Genomic DNA, 27,261 nt, shown 5'->3' with positions numbered 1-27,261 from the left:
TATATATATATATATATATATATATATATATATATATATATATATATACGGGGTGACCCCCCCCCAAAAAAAAAACAAAAGCTAAATGGAGGCCATCTAGAACATATGCTGTAGAACGGAGAAAAAAAAAAGGCCAACGACCCTAGTGTTTTGATGTGATGTTTTTAATATAATAAACTTGTTATGACCAAAGTTTCATTTCATTCGGACAAAACACTAATAAACGGGGGCTAATTAGAGTTAGGGCTCGTTTTTCTTGGGTCACCCTGTATATATATATATATATATATATATATATATATATATATATATATATATATATATATATAAAAGTATGTGTATTTCGGCAGCATTTTTATTAATTAACACTATTAATCATAACAAGATACTCTTTTGAAATTATTTAGATGAGGATTGATAATTTGTATTATTTGGGTTATTCGGATTATTGTTTTAACCCGTTGTTATGCGAACAACGATACACCTGAAGAAGAGCGGAGGTTACATCAATCGAATTGTTGTGAGACTATGATGTAAGACAAAAAAGTGATCCGAACAATCCAAATAATACACAATAGTAACGTCTGCTTTATTTTACTTTTTTTATATGTTTTATATTTAAATAATTATTTTTGTGTAAAACTCGAAAAAGTTTTGCTGATATATAGAGAGAGAAATAGAAAAGTAAAAAACCAAGTTGTGTGTTCATCAATGTTTCGTCTTTATTTCGAAACTTCCTCTGGATGAATGAGATTAAGAAAACAAAAACGCCAATAAAAATATTTGGAAACTTTTGTACTGATGTTTTTGTTTTCTTAATCTCATTCATCCGGACGGAGTCTCGAAATAACGGCGAAACATTGATGAACACATAACTCGGTTTGTTTCTTTTTTATTACTCTATTTTGTTGGAATACTATTTCCATTATTTTCACCACACACACACACACATACACACACACACATACACACACACACACATACACACACACACACATATATATATATGCGATACGGAACCACTTGTGAATTTTATACTCCCATGAAACTTCCTCTTTTAGAAAAAAACTAGTTGAACCCGCATATTATTAGTGCCGTTCCATATATATATATATATATATATATATATATATATATATATATATATATATATATGTATGTATATATATATATAATTAATATTATATAATATATATATGTATATGTATGTGTGTGCGCGCGCGCGTGTGTGTGTTATTATTTTATGTATCTACATAACATTCTATGTAAATGTTTTCAGTATTTCCTGGTCTATACGTAAGTAAGGCTAGGTAATAAGTAAGTAGGGCAAAAATAACGGAAAAAAGTTGGGGACATAGATTTGAAAGCCTGTTTATCATAATTTTTGTAGATTTCCGACTACTTGTCGATTGTATTTGAAAGATTAAAGTATAAAGTTAATTTCCAAAAGGAAATAAATATTTTTACACGTGAAAAAAGAAGTTATAATGCAAAATGTGTTCAAGGCGACATTCGGAAGCTGACAAATTCAGCTAAATTTCCGAATTAAATAAATTCATTGTAAAAATACTTTGAAAGATTAATATTCGTTTTCTGGGTTTATTTAAAATATTATTAGTAAAATAAAGCCTTAAGATATTAAATTAAATGAAAAAAAAACACTTTGTTATATAAAAAATAGCTTAATTAACCCCTAAAAGCAAGAACAAGAGCTTCGCATAATTACAACAAACGAAAAAATCGTCCAAGTGTGGATTCTACGGAAACTCAAAATGTCAGAAAGTCAAAAGACTGCACAAAAATGACGTCAGATAGTTAAGGGGGGGGTAAAGATTGCTGTTCTTTTTCTCCCCAAGTCGTGCACTCGTACATTTCTATCGTTAATGTTTGTATAATTTTTACCATTTTTAAATTTAAATATTTATTGCTTTAAATTAAATTTTAAAAAATATTTTTCAAGATTATATAAAAATTGTGTTACACCGAAAGTTTCAAATTCATTCAAGCAAGGAAAATATAAAAATCTTAGGCATAAAAATTATTCGAAACATGTAATCTAAAAAAATATCATTAGTTCGACGAATTAATTTTTCTTCAAGTTATATCGAATTCATTAATACGGACTTTAGGGTCTTTTTTCGTAATGTTACTGAAAAAAATTTTTTTTTATTGTTACAATTTACGATGCTTTTCTCATAAAATGAACAAAAATAAAGTAATTCATTTTCTTTTTACTATTGGAAACCATAACTTTAGTAATTTCTTTGTATAAATAAAACAATACATTTCCCCTACGATCCAAAGAAAAATAATGGGTTCATTATATTACGTGACGATTATTTGGTAAATACTAAAAATTTAATTAAAATGGGTTTATTTCTTGATTTTTGTTGAAGTTTCAAGTAAAGGTCAAAATGTTTGAACATCTTCGAAAGGATTTGTGAGCCTATTTCAAGCAATAGCCTGAGGAATCCTCACGAAGAAGAAACGCGGAAAATTCTGTGCAGCTAATTGCTATATATATATATATATATATATATATATATATATATATATATATATATTTCATACCTTACTATATATATATATATATATATATATATATATATATATATATATTAGGTAACATTTCGCACATATGTAAATATGCGTGTATCTCTGCACGTGTGCGTTTTCGTCAGTAAGCTTTCAAGTAAACAGATAAATAAAGTCTCTTTTATACATACCTGCGCGGTCACCTGTCTTCCATTCTCCTGATCGTCGCTGTTCCATGCGTGAGCTGCGATCCCCTAGTGGTTGTTGATCTTCTGTTTAGCTTATGATGAATCTGCTCATGCACGAAACACAATGGTGACTCTCTGTGATTTTCAAAGGTTTTATTTAAAGAGTATTTTCTTGAGGGGAGGGAAGACTATGTACATACTTTTCTACTTAATTTTCTTAACTTGTTTTTCTAACTTAGTCTTAATGGTGGCAACGCACAGAGTCTCGAGGAAACATTCACTAAGATTTCTACATTGTCGGGCACATATAGTCTGTTCAGCTTTCCAACTTTTAAAAATATTTTTTTCTCTCCTCAAAGCGTAACCTCATCACCTCCTTTATTTTGACACTTTCTTTTCTAGCGTGTTTTGTCTAGTGACCTTTGACATCCCGCTTGAACACGATAGCTGTAGCTGGGTCTATCTCCATTTACACCCAGTTTATCTTACATTTACCATATGATTCCGCTACTTAATGACGTAATATCGCAACAAAACCCGCCCCACTATATCTATATTATAAAGCTGAACGTCTGTGCGTGTGTCTGGTCACGAATAGGCTCCTATATGGTTGACTATTATAGAAAACTGATCACATATAATGATAGAAGAGGGTATGTTTGATCTGGCATAATGATGATTCATTAAAATTATGGGGGTCTGCATACGCGCCTGATACACAAAGTATGGAAATAAAAAATTAAAATAAAAAAAAACGTTTACAAGTGTTTTGATATAGATGTACACAATAATACTTTGATAAGTATGTTTTAACTTACATACAGATGGTATAATAAAATTGTGGGGTCTGCGTTCGAACCTGGCCTCCATAGAATGGAATTAGGCACAAACTTTAATAAAGACTTTTGATATCTATCTGCGTAAGTATACTTTGATAATTATGTTTCAGTTTGAAGAAATATGGTATAATAATATTATGGGGTGTTCGTTCGCGCCTGACCTCCATAGAATGGAAATATGTCACAAAGTTTAACAAGGTTTTTTTAATATAGACCCACAGAATATTGTGATAAGTGTTTCAGTGTGAACAGGTATGGTATAATAAATTATGGGGTTTATCTATTTTATTTTTACTTTCATCATATTTTGCTTTGGTTTTGATACCCCCAAATTCGAAGCTATCTCTTTACACCCCTTCCTTTTCATAATCTATCATACTTTCATAAATCAGAGTCCATTTTCTGTAGGCTGTTTTTGGACCCAGTCAACGACGGGTACTTCTGCTATATATATATATATATATATATATATATATATATATATATATATATAAGTTAAAAAAAACTTAAACTCTAAAAATTACTCTTAAAATTAATTACGTGTAAAAAAATTAAATATACGTATTCTAGATTTAGCCATCTAAAAAAATAAATATTAACTATGTATAAAATAATAAATTGTAAAGTATTATACAAGACATTCTTAGTGTTAATTATGACAATATGACCACATACTAATACGTTGGTAAAGTGTGAATGATTCTGCATTAAAATCAAACATGCTGTAAATATCATAAAACACAAATGCATGTATATATATATATATATAGTTGTAAAAAGTAATTGAATAGTTTTGAACTTACATAGATTCTTTATTTTTGAGGATATCTTTCTGTAATGTTAACACAATCTGACTAAGATATTGGGAAATAAAAAAAATGCAAGATCAAACATAACAATTCAAAATTTAAACAATCTTTATTCATGAAAAATATTTCCCAATTTCAGCTTCGCATATTTGTTCTCTTTCATGTTTCGTTATTCATGATAGATTGCAGACTCTCTAAATTGCAATTTAACTCCCTTATTTCGTTCAATGTTTCGAATTATGTTGTGACTTGGACGATCTTTTACAGGAACATGCCGTCTATAAGCTCTTTGAGTCAAAATTGTTGATCCCTGATTTTGGTAAATCAATGTTACAACTCGCGTACATTGTCCAATGTTTGATGATAATTCCCAAAATATTATCTGTTATATATCTGAAAAAGAGAATTAATAATCATTAATAGTGAAATGCCACAAATTGTCAACACTTTAGAGAGTTTTTGGACACTCTGCATACTCTCTCTCTCTCTCTCTCTCTCTCTCTCTCTCTCTCTCTCTCTATATATATATATATATATATATATATATATGTTAAAAACATTTAAATAATAAAATGTTTAAATTCCACGATATTTGTCGCGGTTAATGGTAGCCGATTGGATACGACTTTGTAAATCGAGCTGGTGTTAATCGTGACACCCAGCATTGAAGATTCCCGAAAGGATGAAACACTAGTGTCTGTAGGTATTTAATTATTATGGTAAATAATTATATATATATATATATATATATATATATATATATATATTTATATATATATATATATATATATATATATATATATTCTAAAAGTGGAAATAGAAAGTCAGTCAGCTAAGGTCGCATGTATAGATGTTATAATTATCAGATCAATATGGCCGTATGTTACGACATTTAAAAAAAATGTTTAAAATTCAACGATATTTCTCGTGGGGTTTGTTCCTTGCTAATAGACCGGTAGTAATCGTGCCTCTTTGCACTGATGATTCCCGAAACGTTGAAACACTAGTGTGTCTAGGTATTATATATATATATATATGTATATATATGCATGATATAATACAACGCAGTTGTGTACATAAGAATTACAGCATTAGGCATCTTATAAATTATTCTTACGTTTTACACAAATCCCCGTGCATTTAAATACTTTTGATCACATAAAACTTTTAGGTATCCAAAAAAAAAACTACTCCTCAAATATGTAGGTCAATAAATTATCTCAATTAAACAGACTTAATAGTATTCTTCTAAACAGATATACCATTAAAACACTGGGATCCTCCACTCCAAAAAAGTGCGTTTGTGAATTTAATAAAACGCAGTTTGTTGTTTCCAGAGTCCGCGATTGTAACCACTGTGCCATTACGCACGCCAGCGTACTGTATTTACGATGGCGACAAAATGATATCAGTATAATTTACGCTCTTATAAAAGAAATTGCGTTTCATATGGAGGAGCTATAATCGATGATAATTTGTGAAGGAAAGGTTTCCACTAATGGATGTTGCTGCTGAAAAACAAAGCAAATCTATAAAACAACAACACACACAAAAAAAAACTCCAAAAACCAAAACAAACAACAACATTGCTCGACCAGGATACAAATGACCGGATGTTCAACAAAGGAAAAAGAATAAAACTAAAACTAAAATGTCTGTCCTCTAGAGAATAGAATGGATTACTTGATACACTCCTCGAACACGCAAATATGGATCCATCCTATGCACTATTTACACAAATCAACTGTGACGCTAACACTGTACACTAAAAGTTAGCACATGTTTTACTTCTGAAATGTACATACTACTTGATGACTTTCCTGACAACATAAAAGCGTTATACTAAATCTAGTAAGTGATCATGCGTAGTATACATGTCTAAAACTAATGATCCATATTCATATTTATATAATTTAATTGTTTCCACAGCTAAACAACGTCGCAGCTCGCAAAAGCCATGACAGCCAACAAACCGGAAGTCCAAGACTCGAGTTTCCCCTTTATCTAGGCTCATCAGTTGAACATAATTTATATAATTCTAAAACGGCGTGAACCGTCCGGACGTCCTTGTTAGCTTTCTTGATTCGTGTCTTCCACGATTGGGCGATTCCATCTTTTAAAATAAGAGATGACAGGTGAATTTATATACATGCGTACGGGCGTTGCTCAGAAACTATGGAATGGAGAACTGTTTTAGTTTTGATTCTAGCTGATGGCACCAAGTCATATATATATATATATATATATATATATATATATATATATATATATATATATGTATATGTGTGTGTGTGTATTAGCTTTGATCTCACTAATATATAATAAGTTAAATATAATAGTGGATAGAGAATTGTCTTTATAATAATAATTACGTAATCAGCATGAATTAAAATATCACATTTTAGCGTATTTTAATACCGTGCAACGCCGGGCAGCCTGCTAGTATTTATATTGATTAGTATTCACTGGCATGTAAAATAACAGAAATGTTCCGTCAGTTCAGCTCATCGAAATATGTATTGTCCAATTACTTTGAACATTGTTGCCGCATCTGGACTGGTACATATGCACGTAGTCTCTCGCTCTTAGGCAGAGCCGCACCTCCATCTGAAAGAAGATGCTAACCTATTCGGTTCCGCATTCTCAGTCAAACTCTAATCTCTTTCCCATCGCCGAAATGTTGCCTGTTTTACAAGTATTTTAATAAAATATGCGCTGATGAACTGGAAGCAGTTGTACCAACTCGATATAAATACTTAAAACCCATCAAGCAGCAAACTCCCTCCGTACACTATAGAGATCCTTAAATGACAGAAAACTTTATTCTCTAATAGTATCTTTACTCGAACTGCTAGATTTTAGAATTCCCTCCCAAGTCCCTATTTTCCTAACTGTACTGACACGCAGAAGTTCAAGTGTAATGTGAACAGCCATCTCGCTCCTCAATTCCTTACATAGTATCCCTGTAGATTCAGTCTCAAATAGTAGCTCGTCACGTTCAAGTGGCACTGTACCTCGTTTGGGTTGAAAAACAGTAAAACAAATAAAGCATGCACGGTCCCCCGTGAGTGCACAGTAAACGAGAGATAAAAATAAAATAACTAAGTTCATCCTCCTCCCCATTTTGCCCCCAAAGTCCCCAAGGGACGTCGAATTCGGGTGAAAATAAACAAATGGTGCACATTTAAATTTGCGTTCAGCACCATGCAAAACTGCTAAATAGACATACACAGAAACTTTTGGACAATTAAAATAGTCCGAAAAATGGAGTGTTTTTATTAGTCCCAAAAGTACCCATTGAGTACACCCAAGAGTTATCGCGAAGTACAGACAAACAAAATTATATAGAAATCAATTACAACTTTCCAGAAAGTTTTATGGAAATCCCTATAAATATCAATTTGTTTACTAAATAATTAAACTTATGAATGTTATTAAAAATTAAACTAATAACTGTTATTAAATAATTAAATATTTATTAATGTTATTAAAATATTTGAACTCATGTATGGTATTTAATAATTAAACTAATGAATGGGATAAAATAATTAAGTTTATGAATGTAATTAAATAATTAAACTTATGCATGGCATTTGATAATTAAACTTATGAATGTTATTAAATAATTAAACATATGCACGGCATTTAATAATTAAACCCATGATTATTATTAAATAATTAAACTTATTAATGTTATAAAATAATTAAACATATGTATGATATTAACAAATTTAACTAATTAACGTTATTAAAATATTAAACTCATGAATGTTATTAAAAATTAAACATGAATTCTATTAAATAATAAAGCCTATGAATGCTATTAAATAATCAAACCTATGAATGTTATTAAAAATTATACTAATGAATGTTATTAAATAATTAATCTATGACTGTTATTAAATAATTAAACTTATGATTGTTATTAAAAATTAAACTAATGACTGTTATTAAATAATTAAACTTACGAATGTTATTAAATAATAAATGTAATTCATGTTATTAAATTATTAAACTTATGAATTCTACTTCTTACAGTTATCGTTTCACCGTCATTTCAACCTTGTTTTAGAATTATGTAATGCTTAGAATGATAATTTTTTGAAATCCATTTCTTAAATAAAAGTTCTATTTCAATCAAAGTTGAGTAAAATTTTAACCCCTATCCGGTATTTGTTCGTAAAATTTTGGAAATAATATTGTTATATACATTGTTGATATACAAATATTTAGATTATTGAAAAACTAGCAGGGTACCCGGCGTTGCCCGGTCATAAAATACGCATAAATATTATATTTGAATTCATACAAAAAACGAGACGTTTGTGTGCGAGTATTATGTTTTTTCTAAACAGTTCACTTCTTGTAAGTTAAAAAAATACTCGATCTGAGATCGAAACCAAGACCTAAAAAAAGTGTTTAGAGTACGATAACGATTACACAAGCTTGACATGAACTTACAAAGTGTTTTACAAGTTTCATATTCTTAACATAAAAGGCACTGTCATGTTTCACGACCACGCACGCGCACTCGTGAAACAGTTGAAAACAGAAAAAAATATCCGAATATCCCTAAGTGCCAATTTATTAATTTTGATCCCTATTTGGATCTAAGCAGCTCATTTTTCCGGATGAAAACCAATTACACAATTTTCCGCATGTCTCATAATCCTATATACCAGATTGCTAATCTGTAGACTAAAAAGTCATTAATGATATAAGCAGAGAAGTGTCCTAACAGACACGTCCTTACTGTTATTGATAGATAGATAATACAACCGCTAGAAAACTATATATGCATTTTTAACTTTCATTTTCGGCGATATACACTTTTCTCTTACATTGTTTGATATATGTTTTCAATAATTTTTTTTTTTACTTCCTTTGGCTGAATTCGATCAGTGTAATGTTCACGAGGTATAAAGGCGAACAGTGTCAGTCAATAAAAATGATTTACTTTTACAGGAAATATTTATTTTTGCACGCAAATATTTCTGTCCATTAAGAAAGTCTGTCTCTTACAATTTAACATTGACATAGAACATTTACTACATTTTATGTAAAGATTTACTTGTTTTCTTTCCGATGCCAAGTAATTTGTTTGAATTTTTTTTGAGTTTGAATTTGTTTTGTGTTGAATTTGTTTGAATTGTCTAGTTTAAAAAGCCTGCGAGTTTAATCGAACCTTGTTCTGGTTTGTAATCGAACGCTGTGGTCGAATTTGCTTGAATCGATTCGATATTCCATAACGGTAACATTGTATTTTAAAAATATATAGTATATTAAAATGTAGTTAATATAAGATATACATATATTATGTTTTGTTTTCTTTTAACAAGCATTTTTGTCTTCTTTCTGATGTACGAAAAGCGTTGTGAAAGTAATTTCTCCTGTTTTTTTATTCAGGCCGAGTGGATTAAAGGGGTTGCAAACTGCATTGTTATGATGATTGAACTCATACATTCATGACTTGAAAGTTTCATCTATCTGTTGCAGGTATTGATTGTGTGAAACTCTAATAAAGTCACCTCTCTTATGGACGTGCGTAAGAATTCCTAACAAAAGTGAATTGAGAATGGCGATGATTATGTAGAACAATAAATTCTGAGACACAAAAGTCGCTCATTTTAATGGTGCCATTCCCATTCTCGTAGCCCTTCAGCTTTTTGTGTGAAAAAAATAAAGGACTTTACTTTAGGAAGGGCTCGTCTATCTAAACCATCATAGAAAAAAAAGACCGATGTCTCATAATTTTCCTTTAAATAAAAATATTAAAAAATAAAAAAGAAATCGACTCCGATTCTAGGTGAAAAGATGTGTTTCTTTGGGGGGGTTCTGTTATATTAGGCAACACCGGGGCACGGATCCCATAAGTTAATGATAAGATATTAACTTCACAATGGCTTGTTCTGAAAATATTCCAAATCTGAGAAATAAAAAAGTGCTTTAACATTACCTTAGAAATTGGAAATAATCGAGAGTTTTTGCAAGAAGCAGACACAAGTATTTAAAAATAATGGCGCACGGAACGAAGCTAAAGTGTTTAAGCGATAATTGTGGAAGTGCTTCCGTTTATGGAACGTCGATCTGCACTTAGTTATAAAGGGTAGAAAATAACACTAATACATAATTCTAGACGTTTGTATTTAAAACAAAAATTAGAATAGAAAAAGAAACGAAAATAAAATCTTAGAACATTTAAACAAGTCGATTAAAGACATTTGAATTGAGGAGATTTTAAGAACCATTTATTTTTGTTACAAATTCGAGAATTCTTTAAAATACACGCATATTTATTTAAGAAAACATTTTTTAATGATTTAATGTTAAAACAATAGGCATACAAATATAGTTTGTACTCACGCTTGATTTAATCATCTTGTAGCTTAAATAACTTTTACCTTAAATAATGTTAACATAATGCGTATATGTTTAAATTTCTTAATATTGCCTTTGCAATATTTTATCGCGAATGCAGATTAAACAGGCAGCTTAAAAAAGACCGTATAAATTAAATAGCTCTACTTGATTCAGTTAAGACGGTTGAAGAGACAAGATGCAAACCGATGGGAATGCACCACATTCCTCTTAATAAGCGCGTGGAAAAGAAAAGATAATTAAAGATCCAAAGAATATTTGATGCAACAAACCGACTGTTATGATTGTTAATGATGCAACTCTTCAGATAATAAACTATCTAAATAGTAAAACGTTAGAGAATGTAAATAATAAAGAAAAGAAAACAGAAAACCTTTTCTAAAGTGCAAATTGTGTGACAGCAAAGTTAATCTCTAAAATATGCAATAAAAGTCACGTTAAAAAATAGATAAGCTGTAAATGCATTTTTCGCGTGAATTTTACTAATTTTCAAAATTATATTTCTGTTGGTTGGTTGATTGTTTTTGTTTTACGGCATATCAACCTTTTTAAGGTTATTTAATGTCGAATCCAGTGATTTTGAAGAACAATTAAAGGGTGGTTCCACACTCCCGAAAGCCCGCAAGCTGGGGCTTCACCATTGGGTATATTTTAAGGTCATATCCAGGACCTATATTTCTGTAGTGATCTCAGCTTTACCAACGTTGACATAGTAATATGATCATTGTGGCCATTTTCAACAGCTTTGTTACTCTAGCAATGTTTTATAGGTCCCCCGACAAAAGGAGGGTGAGCCTGTAAATTCAACTTTGTCCGTTCGTCTGTCCGCACTTTTCTCGATAACTACACTTGGACTTTTTTGAAATTTTGCATAAACATTAAACATGATATGAGTAAAAAAAGTAACAGAACGGATTTTCAAGGAAAACTCAAGTTGCCCCCCTAGGGGTGCCTTTCGGGTTAAAATGGCTAAAATTGACACTTTTGCGCTTATTAAAAGAATTGATGCCTTGCATTTTTATAAAACTTTCTGAAAAGTTGTAACTAACTGATTTCTATATAATTTTGTTTGTCTTTACTTCGCAATAACTCTTTTAGAGCTAATAAAAACACTCCATTTTTGGGACTATTTTATTACATTTGTCCCAAATTTTCTGTTTGTCTGTTTAGCAGTTTTGCATGGTGCCGAACTCAAATTTAAATATGTTAAGGCCTTGGGGGGTTTTGGGGCTAAATGGGGGGGTAAATGCTGAACTCAAATTTTCATATGTTAAGGCCTAAAACTTCACCGTTTGTTCATTTCACCAGGATTTTACGTCCCCTAGGGACTTTTGGGGCTAAATGGGGGGAGGCAAATACTGAGTCATTTTTGTGCCTCTTTCACGGTACATTACTTTGCATGCTTTATTTATTTTGTCTTGTATTTCTAAGAACGATGTTTCTGAGAAAAAAGAGAACGAATTGTTGTTTCGAAACGAAATCCATCATGTGGTATTTTTTTTGTCTCGATAAGCTGTGCTATATGAAAATAAAAACAAAAGTAGAACATCTGCCCTGAACTACTAGATCTATTACCAATCACTGGACAATCACACTTTATTATTAACTGAAACCACCCGTAGACTTCTCGGCTGACAGAACAAATTACATGTTTTTATAAAGACAGCTCTCCCAGGTACAAAGCTGATCTTAAAAAACTGTGACTAAGAAATCATATCGGTTATTAGACAACTAAATCATAAGTTGTTCTTTTTCTTGTCGTATTCAATTAATAAACCAGTTGTTGCCGCATTCATTTTATTTTGTGTGGTGAGAGATCACGTTTATTCGGTTATTAATAACGTGAATTTAGGACCTAGGTTTCCCAAGTTCGAATCCAGTTCTTTCCACAAATCAATTTACTTGCGATGTTGGCAACATCCACGTGATCCCTCCCGTAAGTACTGATTGTTTTCTAGAAAGAATTCTGACTAAAAAGCTATCGGGGAAACCAATGCCAACAATAGAACCTTCGAAATCATACGATATGATGATTGTGTGTTGTTTTAGTTCACAACGTCACACTAAAGGAAAGAGAACTATTCACAAAACCACGACGATTTATCACTGAAGCGTTTCATCTTAGTTACCGGCCTAAGCTACAAAACTACATTTGTGTGATTAGTTTTATTTGTTGTGTTATGCAAAATATCATTTGTATTTTAGTCATTTGACTTTGAAATATATGTTATGAGAGACAATTATGTGTTTGGCTTGTTTTAGTCGTAGCAATTATTTAAAGATAGTGAATTACGATGTTCAAAAGTTTCAATCTGCAATGCTCAGATACTTTAAGTAATGACATGTAGAATGTGGTATCTACAATGATAAGCAAAACGCCATACGAACATCTTTGTTTATTTTGGAACCAAACTCACAAGAAACTAACGTAAAAAACAATATACAAAACAATATAAACAAAACAAAAAAAAAAGCGAATTCCACCGATTCTGAAATAAACAGCTCAAATCTAGCAACAAATTCGAATTATTCACCGGCGACTACCCAACTAAACTAACGTGAATTTTAAGTAAACACAAGATAATTCAGAGCAAAAGGTGGACGTGCAACGTATAAGAAAATAACAAAACTCTATGAACAAATCATTCGGAATTGAAAAAAAAAAATCAGATTAATTACAAAAAAAATGAGGCAAAATTAATCAAAATTACATATCCTGTCGGCCGACGATCATTTTTAAATATTCAAATTTCAAAATATTTTCTCTGTTATTTCATCCAAATAATAATATAATGCCACTTTGACTGAAGGGGGCGCTAACAAGGGCTAAATTTACATAAATACTTTGTAAGGAGTTGAGCAGCGAGATATTTGCTCACATTACACTTGTATGTCAGTAAAGTCAGGGAAGCGGGGACCCGGGAATTCCAACGTCTAGTAGTTCGAGCAAATAATCTTTACGGTGTAGGGGTGGGATTTTTTGCTTGCTTTGTTCGTTGGGGTATTTACGCTGAAAGTATACAAGTGCTTTTAGTGAGAGCACATTTCATTAAGATACTTGTAAAGCAGGCACAGAGATGTCATATGTCAGTCATGGGACAGAGGTTACAGTATTTGCTTGTTCTGGACCTATTAGGTTGACTACTCATTTTTAACACTGTCTAAAAGTGAGAGACTAGTAGCAGATGCACCAGCTCAGATGTAGCAACAATACTCCATGCTTAGGCGAATAGTGACTTTTTAGAGGTGCAGGATATTCTCAGGTGGTAGTAACCTCCTCGCACGACACAAAGAGCCCACATTAGCAACGACTTCAATGTATTAATTCCAATTCATGTTACCTGTGAATGTTAGGCAAATAAGCTTGAACGAAGCACTTTCAGGCAGTATATCATTAGCCATAACAACCAGTTATTGATAAATAGTGGTAACATTTAACGCTAATAAGACTAAGCTTCCTTTGTTTAACACTTACAAGAAACCTTCCTGAACACCAATTGTTATGGATAAAACCACTCTACCTCATAGCTCACTGTTCAAACTCCTCGTATTAACATTCACAAGCACAATAAATGGTGCAGATACATTGAAAACATTGCCAAAGCTGCTGAAACGAAAGTGGGCTCCTTCTGCCGTGCTAAAAAGCTATTCACACCTTACTGTATCATGCACCTTTGCGGACCCCATGCATGCCACACATAGGCTGACACATCTAACACTAGTATCTCGCTTTTAGACAGGGTTAAAAAATGTCTCAAACTTTATAAGTCTTATTTTACAAGTATTTTAATGAAATGCGCGCTGAAGAACTCCCATCAATTGTGCCCCTCGACGTAAATACTTCCGAAAAAACAGATAAAAAAGCAAAATGACACCATTTTACTGTAAGAGGTCCATATATGCCAGAAAGCTTCTACCCTAATATCCTTCCTCAAACTACTAGATTTCGGAATTTCCCCTGTTTCCTGCTTTTGTCATGTAGAAATTTAAATATAATTTGAACAGATATTTCGCTTCTTACTCCCCTACATAGTGTTTTTATAGACAATGGCCCCAAATTGTAGCTCTTTACTACCAATTGGCAACATGCCTTGTTTACAATAAATAAAGAATTGAAAAAAAAAGACAATAAAAAATAAATTTGACTTTCAAATATAACTCCAAACAGGACATCGACAAAGCTCCCATTGTTTTAAGCAGAGAATTCTAAGCTGGACTACCCGACGTTTCTTGTTGCAAAAGTGCACATATTTGTATTAAACATCTATCGCTCTGTCGGCCTCTCTCTCTTTCTATTTCTCACTTGCTTACTCCCTCTCCCAAAATGTTTATTTCATCTCCACTCAGCTCATTCTTTTTAAGATTGACATGTACGTACACATACGCACAGATGACTCTTCTTTATATAATAGATTCCTCGTAGTACTAGTCAACATTATTTTTCAAGATAGTACATAATTGCACTAAAAAAACCCTCCCCCAATACAAACGAAACCCGACCCAGTTGACTCTCAGAAAATGAATAATTTTGTCCTAATGAAATAATTCACGATATTATCCAGACAGTGCAACACCGATCGAGAATTTAACAACTTGCTGGGCGTAGATTTTGTAGTTTGTGACTTTTAGCAGTGGATACAAACACACATACATACAAACAACTGCCCTTTAGATTGTGTATGGATAGGTTCTATTCTTACAAGATCTCTCGTCATTTATAGAAAAAAACTAGTCTCTTGTTGACTCGTTGTACGTTGTTGCGCAATTGTTAGTAACATCTATTTCTAAAAATGATTGTATAGGAGCAGCAGAAGTGTCTGTGTAATTTTCGCTTCATTTGATAATGAAAACACACGAAAAAGAACAACAAATAACTCCATTGTTTGATCTGGTATTTGGTTCATTCATTTACAGCAACTTACGATAACAATATCTAGATGAGCTGTATTTTTAAGTTAACTTTGTGTGATGGTTGAAAAGTCCATAAAAGCGATGTCCATTAATCTGGGTGCCGGACACACATAAGAGATAAATAATCTTGTTTTCCAGCTACGAACTTCATTTAATGACGCTACATTCGATACACGTCAACCTACTGTACAGCGTAACTTATAATGTAAAATGTATTCTGTCTTAAAGATAAATTCCTGTTGAAAAAAACTATATTTATACGCCCTTATTCAATATCGCTTCATTTATTACTCATAGCTCTAGAAATCAAAATATACAGTGAGCACGTTACATATCAAATCCCCAGTAAGAAATATATACTCCTATAAATTTGTGTATAGACTTGTATATAAATTTGTAAATAAATTTTTTATTATAAATTTTTTGTGTATTGATATTCATATTAACCTTTTTCTCTATTTATTTAAAAAGAAAATACAGCTTTGTTATATATGCATTCATCTGCAAAAGATCTAGCAAATTTGCATATTCCTTTAATATTTTAATGAATTCCCTATTAGTTTTTTTTTCGGTTTTCTTATGGGATGATCCTCTTTAGTTAACTATTACGTCTAATTATATTCATACAGATATTCTACATGATTTATACTTGCGTAATATTTGCGTAAAATGGTTATAATAAACAGAAATCTCTCTCTCTCTCTCTCTCTCTCTCTATATATATATATATATATATATATATATGCGTATATATATATATATTTGTTAAAAAATTGCTTATCAAATTCCTCTGTCAGTTTTTGGTCTACAGACATGAAAATTAGTATATAGGGTATTCGAACCCATGCGAAAGTTTATATTTGGATTTTAGCCGGGGAAAATCGATGCAAAATTGTGAATATTTAAAAAACAATGGAATTTTCCAGGTGAAGACCGAACGACGGCATTACGAATATACATGTCTAACGTAATAGCTATTGGTTCATGCTTTAAGTTTTAGTCTTGCCGCAAAGATATATTTATAGCTCAGGCATTAACGTCAAAGGAGAAAGTAAATTGTTTTGGTTTCGATTCTCGGTCGTGGCGCACGAGTGATTTTTTTAAAAACTTTTAAAACCATTACTATATATTGGGTCAAATATAATATAATAATAAATACGAAATTTGCATTAATCAATATATATTTAAGAGTATCTTACGACCGGGCTATGCCGGTCAGCCCGCTATTCATTGATATAGTTAAAGTATGCAGAAATTTATTTTTCCAATCTAATATAAAAATATATATGTCTCCATAGATTCAAGCCCTATTTCCTCCGAAAGGAAAAATCGATTATATTTTTATGGGCCTTTAGCCGGTTAAAATAGTTTTGAATATGGGTCAAAATTGAAAAGAATCGTTATATATTTTCGGCTTCTTTCTCAGTTTAGTTTTAATTTATAAACATGCGTGTGACATTGGTACAGAGATAACCTCATCAGCTTTGAATACTACAGTTTTGCTTTCGGTTTCGATTCTAACTGATGCCCACCTCCAAATACTTATTATTTTTACTTTTGAAATCACGACTATAATAATCTTTACGAAATCTGGACTATTAAAATATCATATTTAAGCGTATCTTACAACCCCGTTCGTAATGAAATAATTATTTTATAAATCTTCTTTTTAAGAAGTAAAACACAAGGTCAAATGCTAGTTTGATAGGAGTGTAGCTACGGAACGAACTGGATCCGCACTTGGAACACCCAAGTTTCCAGTCAGTGCTGCTAACACCTAGTAACCATCGACCCGAACTCGCAAATGAGAAACTCATTATTGTTTAATGAGAGTTGAAGTAAAACATATCAAAATTCATGCTTAGGGGCAGAAAGAACCTTTTACAATTTCGAATTTATGGATCTCCGACAGAATAAATAATAATGATTGCTCCGGCCAATTATATCATTTCATTTGTAATCCATACTGTGGACAATAATGGCTTCACAATTTTCGTTTTTAGTATTTGCACATGCTTTTATGTTGAAAGCAATTACTATCACAGCTACGAAGTTATTCACTTAAGGTGGAATACCAGACTTTGTTTGCCCCAATGCTGAGGGTTTTTCTATTAACCTCCTTCAAAGGATGCGATATATAAGTAAGTGTAAATAGAAAAAGTATGTGGCTACCTGCATGTATGTCTAATGGTTCTCTCTCTTCCTCACACACACACAGACCCACACACGCACACAAACTCACACACACAGATCCCCCACACACATATGTTTAAATACAGCGAACTTTTCGCATTTTATTTCTTAGTGATATTTTTGACGCAGTGAGCAAGCTTTTTGATTTATAGTGTAATAATATGGCCCGATGGTTCCTATTTCTGGTCGTACCATTCTTCCTTTAGACATGATCAAAATTAAACTAAATAGAAATCGTCTAAAATTGATAAAATGTTTTAAAGGAAGGAATGCTACTATAATACACAAACACATACACAAACACACATACACTTATATATACATATATATATAATTTACTATTATATATATATATGCACACATAAGGTGATATAATATATTGCATATGTATGCATATATATCACCGCTCATATTTTCTGCTTCTTTATTCGTATTTAAAAAGTTAGCCTCGGCAAAAGCGTCTTGAAATCTCTCCACTTCTTCATTCATTTTATCTTTCTTTTTATAATAATATATCGATACTCACTCTTTTTTTCTTGTACCCATTTGTGAATTTTTCATGGAATTTTGCTTTATGGATGACATCAAAATATCTTCCAGTAACGCGATTTCTTTGGATTTTTACTTCTGGATACCTAAGTTTTACCAACTTTTCTTTGATTTTAACGTTATTTGATATTCTAGTCTTTATCAAACCATCCATTTACGTGAACTCATTATTTTCCCTCCCCATTCCCTCTGCGTCACTATTTTTTAAACTTTTACCAAGTAAGCTCAACGGCTTGTAGTTTCATTAGATACTTTGCAAGCAAAATCCGATTCCGCATTTTGCATATTCCGACCCTCTTATGAGAAGGAAAGTATTTCTTTGGAAACTCCGGGGATTAAGAACAATCAATTTAATTTGTGTTTCTTTTTTGAAAATTAAATATGTTTTTAACTCCCCTTAAAGTGTTTTCTTAATTATTTGTTCTCATATATATATATATATATATATATATATATATATATATATATATATATGTATATATATATATATATATATATATATATACCTGCTATACCCGGCCACGCGTTGCTGTGGCTCAGTTTGTTAAAATGGAACACATTCCTCAAGAAAAATTGCATTTTGTATTGTTTATTTACTTTTATTATTTTTTGCAATTTATTTTAATCAATAAAAGTTGTTTTTCCCCACAGAAAAGATTCATTTTTTACCATAAATTGTTAGGTGAAAGTTTTTTGTTTTCTTCAGGAAAACTTGCACTTTCTTTAAAAAGAAATTTGGCAGTAAACCCTTCTTTTTGAAAACGGAATTTTTATTATGAAAAGAACAGATGAATGCTTTATATGAACACCGTAAATATGTTAACGAGCATCTCCCCCTCTCTCTGGCTTTCTTACTCTTTCTATTTTCTCTCTCTGTGTCTCTATAAGAGAATAGAGAGGGAGAGAGGGAGAGAGAGAGAGGTGAGTAAACGTGGAGGTAGACACGTTTACCAGAACCAAAGGTCAGCTGACCAAATTACGTATGTGTGACATGGTTGGCTAGATCTGGGAGATTTGATTTGAGCTTTGAAGAAGACGGACGTTTTTTCCGTGGCCCCCCCTCTTAACTGGGGAGGGGGGAGACGAACGCTGACGTGTGTGAAGAAGAACTAACACAAGCCGATTTCACTTCCACTTCTGCAGAACCTCTGGGGAAAGTGAAATAAAAAACTATAAAACCATTTCATCGTCTTGGAGTGATAAATCTTCGTCAAACAGGTATCAAGTCTCCCTCCAGGATGAGAAATTGCCAGATGGTTCCACAGCGAGAAACAGAGGTAGGTTCAGAAATTACATGTCACACACACGATTCCCTTTATGATAATCAAACACACAACCATTTATATTAGAGACAATCACACGGAATCTTTGATGTTATATAGTGTATACACCCAAACGTAAAAAGTGCCCCTAAATGAAGAACCCTATATAACATATTCAAATGTAACGAAATCATCAATTTGGTACCCCTCAAGGATAACTTCGATGATTGAATATATAACAAATAGTTAGGTAAAAGTAGAGAAAAGTTTGATTTTTTTTTCAAGAGAATGTACAAATTATTTTTTTGTCAATAGATGTTAAGAAAATAAACAGAAAACATACTCCCATCATTAATGAATTATGCGAAAAAATAAATAAAATGTTGATTGAGTGTTTCAACATTTTGACAACGCTCAGTTGAATCCGGTGATTGCCGGTCGAACCCTAACCTTAATTGAAATTGGGTGGGGGTAAGATTCTGAATGAGTACCATTCTTTTTAATTTTGTCTTTTGTTCAATTTTTTGAGTGGGCTATCAGCGATTGCAAACTAACAAATTTAAACAAAATTTTAAAAATTACACAATTAAATAATTTTAATAAGTGCTCAGCTTCTAATACAAATCCTAGTAAACCAATCGCCCTTATTGGAAACACTCAAGGTAAGGACGAAACCAAATTATTGCCAATATGTTTGGGAGAGGTTCTATTATTTTTCTTTTATTTTCAATATTTTACGCAGATTTGACACTCAGCTACCAGATTTTCATGGGTCGCCCGGTTTCTAATATAATGTAAGTAGATCTAGATGTTTATAATTTACGATAAAACTTGCTAAGAATGCGCTGTTTTACGGTTGTTGTAAAAATGGAACGGAAAATTAAATTTCGCTCCGTTTTAATCTTTTTTTAAATTGTGTCCCCCAAACGAATATAATCAAAAGAGTAGCATTTAACAATTGTACTTTATATATATAAAACACAAAATATAAAAAAAGAAGTTAATTACGAAAGGGAAACAATTCCAATTTATATAAAACAGAAAATATCTAAAAAAAGAAGTGATATACATATATAAAACACAAAATATTAAAAAATATATATAAAACGCAAAATATAAAAAAAGAAGTTAATAACGAAAGGGAAATAATTCCATCTTTAAACGAAAAAAGTAAGTTTGGTATATCTTTTTATTATTTTTTACATAAGTGCAACTTACCGTTCACATTGAAAATGTCGACATTTATAGGTTGTCGGATACATTTACAACGAATAAATACTCCAATTTACCAATGTTAAGAACGGCTCTCGAAATAGACACCCCCAACCTCCCCATGTTCAGAACGGCGTTTGGAATAGACACCCTCAACTTTGTCAACATACCCGAAAACCTATAAAAGTTGACATGTCGAATGTGTGAACGATGAATAGGACGTAATATAAAAATGTACCGAATTTAAAAGGGAACGAAATTCTAAATTTCAGTTCCATTTTGACAACAACCGTAAAGCAGAGCATTCTATGCAAATTTTATCTAACTTAGTGTATCAATGTTGTTTTTTTCAGTAAAAAAATAGGTTTGGATATAAATTCCTAACTCATTTCACCTTAAATAATTTAGGTGACTGAAAAAGGAATCTAATTGAATCTTTAATTTCCTGAATAGTAAAAATATGATCGACAATGGTTGATTTGCTGCTAATATCCATTATTTAGGTACGAGCAAAAATAAACGAATAAGAATAGGGGGACCTAGTTTTGAAAGCCGATTTATCATAATATTTTCGTAAGTTTCCGACAACTTTTTGATTGTATTTGAAAGATTAAGAGCTAAACTTAATTTCCCAAAGGAAAAGAAAATAATTTTACACGCGAAAAAAAAAAATGTTATGAAAAATGTTTTCATGGCGAGCTTACCAATTCAGCTAAATTTTGAAGTTAATCCATTGTAAAAATCCTTTTAGAGATACATATTAGTTTTCTGGGTCTATTTAAAAGATAATTAGTAAAGTAAACTCCTAATAAGTCCTTGTTCTTGCTAAAAATAGCTGAATTAGCCCCACAACCGTGTTTTTGCCGTTCGCATAAGCACAACAAACCGTACTTTTGGAAATACGGAATATACAGAAGCCCAAACTCTGAAACAGCTGTCTGAGAATGACGTCATGCAATTAAGAGGAAGTAGGGGTGCTGGTTTTCTTTTTTTACCCAGACGGACATCCGTACATTTCTATTGTAAATGTTTGTATAAATTTTGCCATTTTTTATTTAATTATTTTTCTATGTTCCTGTTTTTAAATTAATCTTTTTTTTTTAATTATTGGCCAATATTATATAAAAAAATATGTTACGCCAAAAGTTTCACATTCTTGCGAGCAAGGAAATTATAAAAATCCTGCATATAAAAATTATTCGAAATATATAATTTAAAAAAAAAGTAGAAATATTTTTGATAATATGATTTTTTTGTTAAAATATTAAATAAACAATGCTTAATTCAATGGTAATATCGACAGTGCGAGAAATTCATTTTTATTCGAGTTATATCGAATTCATTAATACGGACTTTAGGGGCTTTTTTCGTAATGTTCGTGTAAATTTTTTTTTTATTGTTACAAATTACGATGCTATATTTATATAAAAAAGCTAAAAAAAATTCTTGCGTTTTTTATTTACTACTGAAAACCATAACTTTAGTTAAGCAAACTAATACATTTTCCCTAAGATTTAAGTAAAATAATTAGTTCGTTATATTCTGCGATCATTATTTGATAAATACTGACATTTTCATTAAAATTTGTTAATTTTCGGAGTTTTGGTGAATTTTTAAGTAAAAGTAGGGGTCAAAATGTTTATAAATTTTGAGCGTCGGCATTCATTTTGTCCGTATCTACCATTTTTCGATGAATATTTGATAGGAAAGCGACCATATATTGTTAATTTAAATTAAATTTCAATCACATCGTTACATTATCAATAATCACGTCATTAAACCCATTGAAAATTTACCGATACTGTAAACACATTCTGTTTACATTAAGCTAGACCAGGGCCTGTAGTGATGAGACCAAAAGATCCTTTTAGTGATGTCACATGACGCCAGAAGATGATATCTATATGTCCCCAAATAAAACAATGCCGCATCGGTACAAAGAAAACCACCTATTTATTAAAGAAAAATTGAGTATAATGTTATAATTAAAAAGAGATATATAAAAACACGTACGGGCACAGTAAACATATTATTTCAAAATGTCGAAGCAATCGTTCCAGTGGTTATTTAGACTACTAATAACGAACGAACCAAGAATTATATATATACATATATATATATATATATATATATATATATATATATATATATATATATATATATATGTTTTCAGTATTTACTTCAACAGTGCTAGAACACGCGAGTGGAGTTTAAAATAACAGAAGTAATAGTAGTATGGGACGATATCTAAGTGCCTGATGATTTCATACGGGAATGAAACATAGATATTTCTGTGTATTTTCCTTTCAATGGCTATATTTTAATACTAACACTATACTTGATCGTATAAACTAATAAAATGTCCGTTTGCTGCAGACTGGGGTACTTAGTCTTGGTATCTAGATGCGTCTACCACATTAAATTATCCTGACAATATATTCTACGTGGCTCAATACCTAGCATTCATATTCAAGTAAATTAACTAAGCCGGCACTCAGATGCAGAAAGAAAGTAATAAATACGACTCAATTAAGTCGAAACATAAAATAGGAGAAAATGGAAATTCAATATTCTTTTTAGAATCTTGTGGAGACAATGGTCTCTTTCGCAGGAAGTGTACGTTTTAATGTCCGAGTTTCTATTCAAAACAGCGACCAACGTTTCTTTTATTATTGTCTCGGGGAATCTATCGTATCGACATAAAATTGGATGCAGTTCCTTCTGGGATGTCGTTTGTCTTGCAGAAATGTGTCCTGCCAGTTAAATCTACACCTGTTGATTAATAGGTGTCTGCTTTCTGAAGTTTATTCTCTGGCCAAAAGTGAGCTTCAATTTTATTTCCGATTTATCTTTATCAGATATCTAACTATTATTCAATGTTTCAGCTGAATATAATATCGTTCTCTTTTGATCAGCTGTTATGGAAAACATAATCCATTCTTTACACTAGACACTACCAGGTCAGGCTGTCTGAAGATAATGACTTACTGGGCTAAAATGTACCAACAATTAATGTGATTGCTTTTCCTTTTCCTATTGCAAAACTCAATCATGTTCTACAAAAGCAAAAAGAAAAAGTAATATTTTTTCTACAATAACCCAAACTAAACGTCATGAATAAAAAATAAATATAGAAAGAATTTGAATCATGAGAACGTTTACCGAAATGGTTGAATCCAAAAAGTTATTTTCTGTCGTAAAATGAAACAACCAAACAAAACACCTGAATAAATATTTGAACAAATAATGAATTCGAAGTATAAATCTTTTTTCTCAAAATATTAGTTTCGACATTAAATACCCCCAACCCCACCCCCCACCAAATGCTTATATGCCGTAAAGCAAAGCAACCAAACCAAGCCATCGCTTTTATAATATGTAAAGTATCGATGTTCATGAGCTCGGAATATTTTCCGACACACACACACACACACACACACACACACACACACACACACACACACACATATATATATATATATATATGTGTGTATGAAGACCCGACGTTTCCCGGGATTGAATGATGATCAACGAATATTTCACCCTCCTATATTTGATTATTATCGAAATCGGTAAAATCGCCCATTTTTCAATCAAATTGATTTATGGCCTGCTCTTGTTGGGCAACATGATTTCTGTAGTGACTTACTCCACAATATATTACAATTTATATTGAACTGTAGAGAATTCTACATATATATATATATATATATATATATATATATATATATACACACACACACACACACATATATATATATATATATATATATATATATATATATATATATCGCACTTTTCTTTCTTCAAGACGAGAGTCTCTAGCAGGCATGAAATTCTTGTATATACCACTATTTTGTCCATAACTAGAAACGTATATACTCATTAATATTTCAACGGTATAAATTAAATCAATACAATAATTTCGATAGACATCATCGATAATCATTGCTCAAATACCACCGTCGTTTGCACATATAATGGTTGAAATAAAACTAATGTAAGTTTTATTTGCAAGGTTAATAGCAAGGTCATAGATCTCCATATTTATTTTAGTTTATTAAATATCCCACCGACATTTACAATATTACATCTAAATGTATGTATATATATATATATATATATATATATATATATATATATATATCAAAACAATAGACCTTATACAGCCATTAAACATTGACAACAGTTGAAGTTTAAACCTCGGAGTTAAGCGATTTAGAGCCCGCAAAGTGCTAATTTTGTATTCGTTGTGACACTCAATTAATATAATAATGAGTAATAGAGCATGTATCCAAAGGAAATCTAAGTGGCCAACTATAATCGGGAGTAAGCTAAAGGTTTCCTTTTAATTAGCTGCTACACTGAGGTGTAGGGGAGAGCGCCATTCTATTTCTAGGATTGCTCTACTTGCTATTGATCCTTAGAAAATCCCTAGGCTCTGACAAAGTATAATTGATGCTGAAACGTATTTGAATTTAGGATATTGTAAACTTTTATATAATAAACATTTATGAAATTCTACCTTGTATTGAAAACTTTTTAAAATATTAGTTTTAAGTATTTTTTTTTTTATATTTCATACATCTGGATTTGTTTAATTAATTTATGTGTGTATGTGTGCCACGCTGTTTTTTTTGTGGACACTATGTGTTTCTATGAGTAATTACTGACTTTTTTTGATAAATCAAGAAGGGCGAACTGGTTTCTTTTTTAACCACACCGTTATGAATAGAGCAAAGGTATATCTACCATTTTCAGAGATAAATTCTAGTTCACGCCTAAAAAAAGTGGCATTGATACTTTAACTGCACTTTTTATATTTCATCACAGAAAAAAGGGATTCATCTTAACAGCGACGTACTGATGTAATAGCAACAAAATGACTACGTTGGTCCTTGTGAATAATGAAAAAGAAGTAACTGAATAGCCAATACATGTTCTGCTATAAGGTGTTCGACGCTTACTAATTCGTCAATAAATAAATGAATAACAGAAGAGCAGGTCATAGGTATGTGTTGTGGTTTATTAGGAGGACGTTCCAATAGTAATACATCTTTTTTTTTTATTCCGCAGGAATGGATCAGAGAGGATTGCAAATTTCATTCTTATGATAACTAGACACAAACATTCTGAACCTGAAAGTTTCATCTGTCTGTTTTAGATATTGATGGTGCGAGACTAAGAAAAAAAAATCCTTGTCCTGGACGTGCGATAGAAGGAATAATTCCTCTATTTAGAAAGCTTAAACCGACCAACATGCATGTTGAACGTTTACAAAGCCGATGCAATTGATGTCAGCACGGTTAGGAGATGGATTCGTCAATTTCAGTGCAGCGTTAGAGATGTGAATGATAAACCACGCTCATTACGACCGAGGCTTCAAAAAAGGCCAATGAGAATGCTAGTAGGTATAGAGAAAATAAATTCCTGAGAACAAAAGACTCCTGGTGTATGATACCTCTCCTGTTATCATAGGCTCTTCAACGTTTTAGTTTTTTTTAGTTTAAAATATGAGGCTAACTATTGAAAAAAAAACATCGTATAAGAACTAATAACATATGCAATTACTTGGTAATCAAACTAAAACTCTGACAGCGTCATTCATGAACGCTTTACTAAAAATCGACATCATGTTGTACGCAGAATACAGTTTTTTGTTAAGTCACCGTATATGAAATCAAAGAGCAACTTTATAATAAAGGTTTATCAGTAGAAAAGACACTCAGCTTAGAAATTGGTGAACTACTAATGTTATAAAGCAAATTTGATTACTTATTGGGGCATTTGATGACAAATAGTTGAGGTTGACCAAGCCGCAATAAGGAAACATGCATTCATATTATTTGCATTCTTCGGACTACTGTTCTCAACTTTAGTGTCATGTTCACAACGTTTAGATCGGTGTAAGCTCTGATCTTCTTCAGTTATATCTTGTCGAACGCGAGAATCTTTCTCTCGAACTCGACAATGGAATATCAAACGAAAGCCTTAATTTAACCCATGAACGCAACAGGAAACACTTAGGAAATTCCAAAACCTTTCAGTTTATCTATTTTACTTTATTTGCAGAGAACTGGAAACTTTTGAAATTGATGAATATATTAGCTGTACGACACCTCGTATATAGAAAAAATGTAATAATTTAAGTTAATTAGTTCTGGCCGCCACATATCTATCTGCAGACTTGAGGTATGTATGTATATATATATATATATATATATATATAAATATATATATATATATATATATATATATATATATATATATATTGATAAAAATAAATACGATGGTATAACGTCATGGGAAATAGAACTAAAAAACTTATAGCATTAGAAAATATGAACGTTTCGTCCTATTTTCTGGGGACTTCATTAAGATGATA

General features: G+C 31.4%; 2 protein-coding genes across 3 annotated transcripts in view; one reads left to right on the top strand and one right to left on the bottom strand.

Annotated features, from left to right (window-relative positions):
* Positions 1–4,461: 4,461 nt before the first annotated feature.
* Positions 4,462–27,261, bottom strand: part of LOC145283622 (uncharacterized) — an 80,681-nt gene continuing 57,881 nt past the window's right edge. Inside the window, exon 2 of the mRNA XM_080132572.1 lies at positions 4,462–4,764. The gene's annotated coding sequence lies outside the window, so the exon portion shown is untranslated. The remainder of the gene's footprint in view (positions 4,765–27,261) is intronic.
* The window catches only part of LOC145283624 (uncharacterized), a 164,669-nt gene continuing 156,398 nt past the window's right edge, over positions 18,991–27,261 (top strand). Inside the window, exons 1-2 of one of the 2 annotated variants that reach the window (XM_080132573.1) lie at positions 18,991–19,679; positions 20,407–20,458. The gene's annotated coding sequence lies outside the window, so the exon portion shown is untranslated. The remainder of the gene's footprint in view (positions 19,680–20,406; positions 20,459–27,261) is intronic. The other variant, XM_080132574.1, reaches the window with a different exon arrangement.

The sequence above is a fragment of the Euprymna scolopes genome, chromosome 8, assembly GCF_053919585.1.
Source record: "Euprymna scolopes isolate OS-2025 chromosome 8, ASM5391958v1, whole genome shotgun sequence".
NCBI classification, from domain to species: domain Eukaryota; kingdom Metazoa; phylum Mollusca; class Cephalopoda; order Sepiida; family Sepiolidae; genus Euprymna; species Euprymna scolopes.
Note: the sequence above shows the minus strand (reverse complement) of the source record. Positions and strands in the feature narration are given on the sequence as shown.